Here is a 9,892-nt window from a genome sequence, read left to right on the forward strand (position 1 = left end):
CACCACAAAGTCCTGCACAAGCAATGTTGTACTGTTTCAATTATCTTTTTGTTGACTCAGAAGTCCCTGGGCAAAATCTTCAGAAACACAACACTGCATGTCTATGGCAGAGCCAGTGGTGAGAATTTAAGGCTAGCTAGCCCAGTAAAAAAATCAGGTAGGGTGAAATCACAGCAGAATACAGTTACTTACACATGCTGAAATAAACCTTTCTACCTTAAAATCACAGAATTTAGTTACTGCAGTAGAACTGTACGAGTAAACCAAGCAGGATTTCATGTGAGGGGGTAAAAGATGAACAGCCCACATATGGCATTTTAAAAAATAAAACTGATTTTTAAAATAGCAGATGCAATTAGATAACCTTGAGAACAATATCTTAGTAATGAGACTTCTTTAATTGCATACTGTCCTTAACCTGTTCTGGATCAGAGCCATTTTTAAACCCCCAAAATGTTCCAGAACAGTCAGTTCTAAAGTTGCACAATCAAAATTATACAAATAAAGTGAGAACATCACAGTACAGACAAATAAGCCAGACACACTGAACTTTGAATGGCCAACACAGGCAATAAATAGCTTTATTACTAAAACTGCCTTGACATTCTATTCTAAAGTTGCATATGGGATAAAAATGATACATGCATTATAACAGAGAGCGATGTACTAGTTATGAAAAAAACAGGCCAAACTGACCTTTAACTGCCTGTTCCAGACAATAAAAGAGTTAATTATTAATATAACACAGATTCCCAAAGCACAGAGAACAAAAAAATTGCATATAAACAAGTGAAAAAATACTGCTGAGCAAAACAAAAAAACAAAACAAAACAAAAACCCAGACTCTCAACCCCAGACTTTAACTACTAGTTCCAGTGAAAACATTATTCTTTCTTTATTAAAAATGTTCTAAATGGCATATTCCCAAAGTGAAGGGAGAATAAAAATAATAAACAATTGCAATATTTGTCAAAAGAACTTTTAATACTATACCAATTTCTCTGCAATAAAACATTATGGGTTATTACTTTTATTAGCATATTTATAATATTCTTATTGTTGATAGCCAAAAGAGTAGTGGTAGATTCTTTAGTCGGTGTTTTACTGCTGGAAAATTTTCACATAAGTTGTTTTTCTAAGGAACAGGTTATGTGCTACAATCTAAATTCTTTTGAGGGTTGTTGTTATTGTTGTTGTTTTTAATCAAAACAAATTCTCCTAACTGGGCAAAGAATTAAACCTCACCCTCTCGAGCAGTGGTCCCCAATCATTAGAGGTTGCCAGGCGCCAGGGGGCATGGCTGTTCGCCCACCGGGCGCCAGGGGGCGGGGCCACTTGCGTGCCCGGGGGCGGACCCCCCCATAGCCGCATGCCCGGGGCCGGTGTATAGTCAAAAAGTGCAACTTCTCAGTTTTTGTGACCGTCACAGTTTCTGTCATGCATACATGACATTCGGTACAACTGCTCAGGACTTGCTACCTTTGCTGGCTGGTTGCAAATTCAGAGGAACTGTGTTTTTTGGTCGAAAAATCTCTCCATTTGCTACCTCCTTGCTAACGGACACAGGGGATGCCGGTGTTTTGCCTTGGGCGGGGGCCTTTTGCTCCTGGTCCATGGGTTACAAATTCAGAGGGACTGTGTTTTTTGGTCGAAAAATCTCTCAATTTGCTACCTCCTTGCTAACAGACACAGGGGATGCCGGTGTTTTGCCTTGGGCGGGGGCCTTTTGCTCCTGGTCCATGGGTTACAAATTCAGAGGGACTGGGGTTTTTGGTCGAAAAATCTCTCAATTTGCTAGCTCCTTGCTAATGGACTCAGGGGATGCTTCCGTTTTTCCTGTTAATTTGCATTATATATACACAACAACACAAATTCTGATAAATATAATTCATACTTTAAAAATTTATTATTTCATAGTATCATAATCTATTTACATATCTTGTCATCTTTATGAAGTAGAACTGCACTATGAACATTTTTGGCACTTGTACTCTGTCTTCTCATCATTTATCATTTCTTGATTGATTCCTTCCGGAATGCATGGAATATGTGCCCACCTCTTGCAGGAATCACGCTGGAGCTTTGATAAGTGACAGACAAAAAAAATAACTCACACAACTTATAATGTAACACATACTTTCTACGCAATCATGGCATTCCTTCCTCATGTAATCTTTTCCTAAGATGTTCCTATCAGTGCTGTTTGATAACAATTTTTTATGAGAGTCACATCATGGTTTCCAAACTTTATTCAGTGACATGTCCGGAAATTTTTGACTCCTTATAAAATATGTTCCCCGCCCCAATTCAGCCCACTCTGAAATCAGACGCCCTGACTACAAAACTCAGAACTCCCTCCCATCCAACCACCTCTGGTCTGCTTCCCGTCTGTCCAGTGTTACCTCCAAACCTTGTTCAACCATCCTGCTCTCTGTCCTCTGAGCCGCAGGACTGGCAGCAGTGCTTCATGGCTGTAACAAGCCATTATGCTGTGCAATGCAGTCCCTACGCCTAGAACTCCTAGAACGCTTTTGGCAAGGTAAGCAGATGAGGCAGGGGAGGGTGGTCAGAGTTCGAGGCTATTACATGACCGTGATCTCTAGGTCAAGGCAGAATGTTTACGCATTCCATATGTGTCCTACGTACTGCAGTTTGCTCACCTCTGTACTACGACCTTGATGGAAACGTGTAGTGTTCTAGGGTTTGTATCAAATTTGATAATATTAAAAAGATTAGGGCATGTGATATATACGCATCTGTCTTCTCTTACCATAGTGCATTCCTCACTTTTCTTTTCACAGTTGATCCTATTGCAATATATGCAGAATTCTTCTATGCTTTCTGCAAAATAAATACATAGCAATTACATGCAAAATATTTTATGAACAGCACTCTACATGCTACTACAGCATTATTGGTTACTGTAAAATTCTTAAAGTAGTCATGTGTTTTTATTTATTTAATTTGTTTTTTATATTCTGTTTATAAACTGTAACTCCACTACATCTGGATATAAAGTAAACTGGTTTATTTCTTACACTTTTATAACAATAGTAACAATTCGCAAAATCTTAGGTGTTTGGTATTACTGATATTATTGTTGCATGGTCAGCATTACATACCCAAACCTGTGATCTCAACCACTTTAGGGGTATTAGGTTGACTGTGTTTTACACCACCTATTTAAACACTTCCTATTACCTTGTCATGTGCTTAATGAGTCCATAGAGCATGTGATTAAATAATTACCTGACTCCTTCATTAGAAGAATTGCTATGTCTCTTCTAAACTCATTATTTGCCTCCTCTGATATGTCCATAGAACTGATGTTTTTCTGCTTCAAATACGTTTCTGCAAACTAACAAGACTTCTGTTTAGAAAACATGTCATAATTCACTTACGTTCTGATTTTTTTATTAGCATTTTCAACCAAGCCATTGGTTTGTGGATGGTACGGGGTGGAGAAACTACGTTCTATGTGGAATTTTTTGCATAGAAACAGATTAAACTTGAAGAAAAGAAAATAGATCATGAACTTACATATAGGATTGTCCTAAGGACTGTCACTAGGCCTATTTCTCCTAAGTGTTATGTATAATGTTTAATTTTAATATTCGTTCTTTTAATACTACTATTGGAAACATCATAAATTTTTTTTCCATTGTCCGATCGGAAGACAACATTGAAAAGTTTTAGACAACCTGTCACAGTGACCAACTTAAGATTATTAAAAAAAGGATGTAGTTTGTTCTGGATCAGTGGTCGAGAACACTGTGCCTTTCTTTTGACAGAAATCAGAAGTGCCCAGAAAACAATGTTCACTGACAGGTGGAAGATACCTATTCTCTATGTTGAATACATTTTAAAAATTATTTGTAAAAAACTTATAACATTTTTATGGTGAGAATTTTAAAAAATTATTACCTTATTGCAGAATTCGGGACCACGATTGGTCAGTATGCGCTGTGGGAATCCACGCATACACATCATGACGTACATTTTCTCGGCCACCTCAAGTGCTGACTTTCTTTGAAGTGGAAACGCAAACAGAAATTTTGAAACATAATCTATGACTGTCATTATATACCGGTAGCCATTCTTTGTTTCGGGTAATGGTCCCATTAAATCCATTCCCAATAATTCCCAGACACGAAGAGCCTATAAATCAGGATTAAAAATAAGAGTCTGAATGCACAGTGTTAGCACAGAAATGTATCAATTATAGATATAATTTTTTGGAAAAATACAGAACGTACTGTGGTTTCTACATTACCGGAATGAAGACAGCTATTTTTAAAAGGTATTACTAAGTAAGGAAGGAAATATAGCAACCATAGCTACTATAATTACTGTGTATTGAATGGATCTCAGACTGTAGGGATTACCCGGCCTCATCCCTACCCTTCATTATTATTTACTGACACTGGGAAACAACACACACTGTGCAATGGAGGGTTGCTTCTCCTCATCTCAAATGATGGCTAATGATGTCACTGGCACAGGAGGCTGTGATCCTTTTCTCTATGAACTTTATGGCAACATGGCTTAAATGCGGGACACAGTGAATTACTGACCTAGCTTTGTCACAATTGATAAATACTTTGTGTGATTACAAAAAACAAAACTTTATGCTTCTCATGGTGTTATCCACATGAAATTTCTTTCCCTGTTTCTGGCAAGTCGGACATCGCGCAACCTAGTTTGGATTGAAGAACACGATCACATTACTTTTTCCTTAGATCATTAGTACTTCAAGGAAACAGAGTTCACCTTTCCACGGCGAATATATATTTTCTTAATTTAATAAATCATGAAATAGTATTTCAAAAGTCAATGTCTTTCTTCCTTAATTACTGTCATTTCTTTACCTACCCAATCGACAATGTCTCTCGTCATCCCTGGCCAATAGTAGTTTGAAGTCATTATATTCCGAGTTTTGAATATTCCTTCATGTCCACCCATTAAACTCTCATGATAATGTTCAAAAAGTGTCCGTGCTTCTGTCATGGTATGCACAACTTTAACCTTTTTTCCTTTGGCTGAATGGTACAATGTCCCATCTGTTGAATATAGAACATGGATCACAGAGGATCAGTAAGGTGATTGCCTGCTGCAACAACCCTTGTTACATCTCTTTTAAGCATCTTCCCCTGTATCCCATTTCCTGTTCCGTGAACATGTAGTCCCTGTGTCACAATGGCACAAGGGCTATAGGACTGAGCCAGATCTCCTACAGCATGCGGTCTTCTTGGGTAGGGTATGTCATGTCTTCCTTAGATTAACATGATCAAGATGGTGTAGCTACTCCTGCCCCACCCCTCGCTTAGGCTGTAGATGTGGTTTTGAATAGAGGTTCCCCCGATGATGCGCCAATTAATCACAGGCTGTATTCTGTGAGACATGTGATTTCTTTACACGGGCCAGCCACCCATTTCCAGTTTTCCCCCAACCCTCCCCAGCCAAGGCACAGTACTGAACGTGGCAACTCTGCTAAAGATGTAGAGAAAATGCTGAAATCAAGTGTTGCATTTCCAATACAAACTGTTATTATCATTGGTATTGAAAATTATTACAAGACACACATAAAGAAATCTATACACTGTATAATTCGTACTTGTGTGAGTACAAGGTGGGACTTTCAGTATATGGTTATGATTATTTATTTCTGTTTTGTAAATTAGAAATAATTGCTCAATGAGCAGATAGTGACTGTTGTTGTTGCTTTTCATACCAAAGGAGAATATTAATAAGACATGAAGAACAGTGATCATTTCAATTTTCAAAAAATTATAATTATAACTAGTTTATAAGGTAACTGACCATTATTTCCCTGGTATGCATAGATAGCAATCTAATTTTTAAATGAACTGTGAGTGAAGGTAATGCTGACAATCACAGTAACAGTGAAGGTTAGGTAAACATTCCAAATAATACCAATGTTGGGACTGCAGTTCAATCCTGTACATCAAGTATCATCTATTGTAATGTGATTCTTCGATTAAAAAAGGACTCCTTGCCTTCCAAAGAGAATCTACTACCAAATCTTCGAAGGTTAAATCGTCCAGCCTTATTCATTCCTTCCGGATATGTGTTACTTGTTATGTATGCCAAAACATTTTTTATTTTCTCCTCAAAACATTTCCCTGAGAATTGTTCAAAACAGGAAATAGTTAGTGAATTTTAAAATAGGAAAATCAATCAATATAACAGTCAGTTCAATTAGAAAATATGAGATGAATATTGCATACATATAAGCAAGGTCAAACAATATTAACATGGCCTGATTGTCAAGCCACTGACAACACAGACATGCTTCCTGTGCTGATTTTGTGGCACCTGTGTCTCTGGCCCCGCTCAGATCCACAGCTCAGCTCTGAGAAATGCTCTATGTAGGGTTCCCAGGTGTACAGTTTTGAACAGACAGGCAGTCAGTCCATTATTTTAACTTTTTATTTTCAAAAACAATTTATAAAGTATTATTGATTCAATAGCACTGTCTTCAGCATGTGCTCAGGTCGATGGAATGTCCATTGTGATGTAATGGGAAGTGTGCGCAGTATTGGTGAAAACATCTGGCAAGACTAGCTCTATGCTAAGCTGGGGCCAAATGTGTCTGAACAAGGGTAATCAAGCACACACAGAGGACAGGAAACTAAGGGCATCCTTGCTCCCTGATTAGCCTGACCACCCTGTTAATGTGGATAGCCTAGACGATTGGACTTAACCGTTTTTCAAGGGGACTGTCAGTATCAAGGCAATGATTTCAGATTCAACCCTCCACTTCCTGTTGGTGTTGTGAAATAGCCAAGCCAAACACCACAACTGAGTTTTATTAAGGGAAATACAATGGCAATGTGGCAGCAGGCACAGTAACACAGATGGGTCTGGACCCTTGCCTGTTATCAAGGCTTGGTATTGTGGACAGTGGACTGGTGAGGTGGTGGGAAGTGAAGGGGGGGATGTGCAGTGGGGGAGATAGATCTATGGGTGTCAGTGCACTGTGAAGCGTGGGGGGTCTGAGGAGCACTGCAGTTGTGCTGGTGGGAATATGGGGGGAACTGAACAGTTAATGAATATGGGCGGGGCATTACGGGGGGCACAGGGCATAGCAGTCTGTGGGAAGGCAATAGGCATAGCGATTTGTGGGGGTCTCTGGGTGCTGTGGCACTGTGTCTAGGAGGTTAGAGGGGTGCTAGGCAGAGTAGCACAGTGCGGCATGGGCCTGCCCACAATAAGAAGAAGCATGATGGTATCAGCTCAGTGCCAGGAGGGCTACTGTATGTCAGTTTGTAATCAGTGCCCTTGTACGAGGCTGGGTGGAGCAGGGCTGTACCTGCGGTGACATGACACATTGACCCTGGACGGACAGAGTCGCTATGAGGCTGTGGTCACCAACCAGTAGATAGGGATATACTGGTAGATCTTGTAGCCTCTGTCAGGTGATCCTGACTGGTGTGGGCAAGAGGATATCAAGTGCCAGCACTTACATGCCCCTCCCCCCACTGCTGTGGATGTCCTGCACTTTGCCTTGCAGCTGATACCACGCCTGGGAGTCTGCTGCTTTGTGTGCACGGCAGGGGAGGAAAAAGAGGGGTGCTAATGGCAGGGTTCAACATATACCATTCTGTATCCTTTCACCACAGGACCAGGGATGGAGTTTTCTTGCAGCTTTAGGGAGTGTTACAGGGCAAGGGCATGGGTGAGCCTGCCTTAGGCACACTCCACCACCATCTAGGAGTCACCAGCAGTGACAAAATGGAGCATACGTCACTAACTCCTACCCCTGGCATGAACCCAGTCCTGTATCCAAGCCCTTATCGCTCTGAGCACCCATGCATCCAAATACCCTGCCAAAGCCTGCACCTAGAACACCACAGTAAATGCATGCTCCAAGAGCTGCTCAGAGCCCTTCTCACACTCCAGATCCCTTAAGCAAAGACCAGAGCATGCACACCCAACCGTCTGTCCCAGGCTGATGAAAGAGACTGAGGATGGGCAAGAGAGGGAGCATAGAGGGTGCAGGATCTGGGACTTGGAGAAGGGGTAGGAATGAAGCGGGAAAAGGGTATTTATATATAAGGTACATATTGGATTGCACTTTCAAAACGTTGGAGCCCCCTGCTCTGAGCTCTCTGACCCATGTCCCCATTGACAACAGGAGGAATCACTAAAATTTCACTTGGCCATGTTGGCGAGGAGTCCTGTGGCACCTTATAGACGAACTGAAGATAGTGCCACAGGACTCCTCAACGATTCTTCAGATTCAGACTAACACGGCGACCCCTCCGATACTTGCCCATGTTTGGTGATCAGGATCTGGGACGGAGTTTGGGTGCATGAGGGGTGCTTGCTAGGAGGAGTTTGGGGGACAGGTGGGGGCTCTGCCATGGGTCAGGGGATTGCAGTACAGGAGAGGGTGTGGATGGGAGGGACTTTAACACATCAGCATAGTACACAAGAGAAAGGAGATGCAGTGACTTCTGATAGACAGAGAAATGAAGAGAAAACTATTAAATACTAAAAAAGGGAGACGCAGAGTTTGAGACAGGAACTGTATGTAGAATATTTCACACTTGTACACATACAGAGGAACGGTGGTGTCTAAGCATTGACCATCTAGGAATTGGGAGGCCTGTGCCTTTAAGAACTCAAGCCCAGGAGCCCGCCCCCTTCTCAGGGGCTGACAGGCAGCATCCAGGGAAAATAAAGAAAAAAAAGACTTTGCACCCCTGGAAAACCGATATTTACAAGGACATCAGGTGGCTTGTCCCGCTGGGTGACTGTTCCCACCTCTCCCCCTCTGTAAACGGGGGTTTTGTCCGCGCACAGGGTCTGGCAGTGTCCCCCCGCCTGGGCTTAACCAAGGCTACCATCCCCCACCCTCCGATTTTTCAAATTTTGCCCCTCTTCTGCAGCTAAAAAAAGAAGATCGATGCCTCCAGCCGGTAAATTTCTGCCCCATGCTCAGAACCTGACACACACACCCCTGCAATTTGCCCCCCTTCATCATTTTAAACACCTCCAAAGAGGAGGAAGCAAATCTGAGGAGGCAGTGAGGACAGAGAGAGGGCAGCGGCTACAGCGAGGGATACTGAGTTTGCTCAGTTCGGGTGCGCATGCTCAGTGCACCCAAAGTCACAAATTCTGAGAAGTTAGTGTTTCGGTCGCTGCACCGGCGCCCTTCCACCGCCAAGCACCACGCGCCCGGGGCCGGCGCCCCCTGCAAACGCCGCGCACCCGGGGCTGGCTCTTTCCCCCCTCCCCCCAAGCGCCGCGCACCCAGAGCGCGGGCGGCCAATCCGCGGTGCTCCCGGGGCCAGGCCAGCCCCGAGCACTTGGCAGGCACACACACGGCTCTAGAGTGCCAGCCTATCACCTTAGCTAATAGGACCATCCTTTCTCTTAAAGACACCTGATTAATTTGGATAAAATTAGTGAGACTACTTCACTGCATAAAGTTAATATGATTAAGATTTAGTCCTGATGATATTATAGCCTAAGGTCCCCATCCTGCAGAATGTTTGGATGATGTAGAAGACTGCTCTGTATTCTGTAAATCTGCTTCATAGATCCAGCTATAAATGTGAACAAAGAAATTTCTGAAGTTTCAGAAATTTTTTTTTCTAAAATGGAATAAGTAAAGTTCTAAAGTTTCATGCAGAGCAAGAAATCTGAAACTACTAATAAAATTACTATAACTATGGTAGGGTGTCCATCCCACACAGGACCGGAAGGGATTAAGATCTGCACTAAACCTATAAAATCCATAGGCTGCAACTGGAGGAAAATCCAGGGAGCAGGGAATTGACCACAAGCACGGGGGGGGGAGGGAGGGAGGAAGCACTGAGTGATCTGGCTGAGGGCTTGTCTAAGCTATGCTGTAGTGATTGAT

Source organism: Pelodiscus sinensis, chromosome 3 (genome assembly GCF_049634645.1).
Source record: "Pelodiscus sinensis isolate JC-2024 chromosome 3, ASM4963464v1, whole genome shotgun sequence".
In the NCBI taxonomy this organism is placed as follows: Eukaryota; Metazoa; Chordata; order Testudines; family Trionychidae; genus Pelodiscus; species Pelodiscus sinensis.